Source organism: Triticum dicoccoides, unplaced genomic scaffold (genome assembly GCF_002162155.2).
Source record: "Triticum dicoccoides isolate Atlit2015 ecotype Zavitan unplaced genomic scaffold, WEW_v2.0 scaffold195099, whole genome shotgun sequence".
NCBI classification, from domain to species: domain Eukaryota; kingdom Viridiplantae; phylum Streptophyta; class Magnoliopsida; order Poales; family Poaceae; genus Triticum; species Triticum dicoccoides.
In genome coordinates, this window is record NW_021231921.1 from 1 (window position 1) to 1,917 (window position 1,917).

The following is a 1,917-nucleotide window of genomic DNA, read 5'->3' on the forward strand; positions in this document are numbered from 1 at the left end:
GGCTATTTATGAAGGCGACCATTTTGGTGGCACCTTGCTGAAAAGGCTATAGCTGGCGCCGGCTAGCTATTTAAAACTATGACCGAAACTGAATGTAAGTGTTGGATCCAGTGCATGCGACAAAGTTCATCTTGCTGTTGTGCATGCAGCATGGTTGCAAGTGTCGGCCGGGACGGCCCATGTGAGGGCGGTGGTCAAGGCCCCCAACGGCGAGAACATCACCGCCGGCGGTATCGATGCCCAGTCCGGCTGCTGGACCATGCTCAAGGGCGGTATGACCGCGCATGCCTATCACTCCGGACAAGGAGAGGTCTTCTTCGAGGTATCCCTCCATCTCTAAACAAAGTGATGTGTCAAACATTCAATGTTTTCTAAGTTTAATCCAGTATATATAAAATATATAAAGATAACAATACCAGATAAATATCATTCTATATTAATATGTAGTTGTTGATTGTTTCATTCTATATTTTTTTGAATTTTTCATTATATATATTTGGTCAAATTTAAAAATTGTTGACTTTTTAAATGAATCTATAATCTAATATTATACAATTGTGCATGCATGCCAACTAACCAAGTTTAATCCAGTATACTTGGACGCATGCATGTGCAGAGCGACACCCCCGTGGACATCTGGGTGGACAGCGTCTCCCTGCAACCCTTCTCCTTTGATGAATGGGACGCCCACGCCCGCCGGTCCGCCCACAAGGTCCGTCGGAGCACGGTTAAGGTTGTTGTGAGGGGCCCCGACGGGCAGCCAATGCCGAACACGAGCGTCAGCATCCAGCTCCTCCGCACAGGGTTCCCGTTCGGCAACACGATGACCAAGGAGATCATCAGCAACCCGGCCTACGAGAAGTGGTTCTTCTCGCGCTTCACGGTGGCCACCATGGAGAACGAGATGAAGTGGTACAGCACGGAGTGGAACCAGAACCAGGAGGACTACAAAATCCCGGACGACATGCTCAAGATGGCTCAGAAGTACGGCGTGAAGGTGCGCGGGCACAACGTCTTCTGGGACGACCAGAACTCGCAGATCAAGTGGGTGCGGCCGATGGGCGTCGACCAGCTCAAGGCGGCGGTGCAGAAGCGGCTCAAGTCGGTGGTGTCGCGCTACGCCGGGAAGGTGATCCACTGGGACGTGCTCAACGAGAACCTGCACTTCAACTTCTTCGAGACCAAGCTGGGCCCCAACGCGTCGCCCATGATCTACCAGCAGGTGGGCCAGATCGACCACAACGCCGTCCTCTTCATGAACGAGTTCAACACGCTGGAGCAGCCCATGGACCCCAACGGCACCCCCGCCAAGTACGTCGCCAAGATCAAGCTCATCCAGGGCTACCCCGGCAACGGCGGCCTCAAGCTCGGCGTCGGCCTCGAGAGCCACTTCTCCACGCCAAACATCCCTACGTCAGGGGCGCCCTCGACACGCTCGCGCAGCTCAAGCTGCCCATGTGGATGACCGAGGTCGACGTCATCAAGGGCCCCAACCAGGTCAAGTACCTGGAGCAGGTGCTCAGGGAAGGCTACGGCCACCCCGGGGTGCAGGGCATCGTCATGTGGGCCGCATGGCACGCCAACGGATGCTACGTCATGTGCCTCACCGACAACACCTTCAAGAACCTCCCCGTCGGTGCCCTCGTAGACAAGCTCATCGCGGAGTGGAAGACGCACCCGACGTCTGCCACCACCGACGCCAATGGGTTCGTCGAGCTCGACCTCGCCCATGGCGACTACAAGTTGACGGTGAACCACCCTTCTTCGCTAGCCACGTCCCACACCATCACGGTGGATGCAGCGTCATCCGAGCACACCATCAGTTTGAAGGTGTAGGAATTAATTAGGCGTATAGAGTCGTTCATTCTCTTTCTTTTCTTCTCTTCTTTCTCTAGGGATTTTTTTTTAATTTTTTTT

General features: G+C 53.9%; 1 pseudogene; it reads left to right on the forward strand.

The window, feature by feature from the left end:
* Positions 1–149: 149 nt before the first annotated feature.
* Positions 150–1,911, forward strand: LOC119344955 (annotated as a pseudogene).
* The last annotated feature ends 6 nt before the right edge of the window (positions 1,912–1,917 follow it).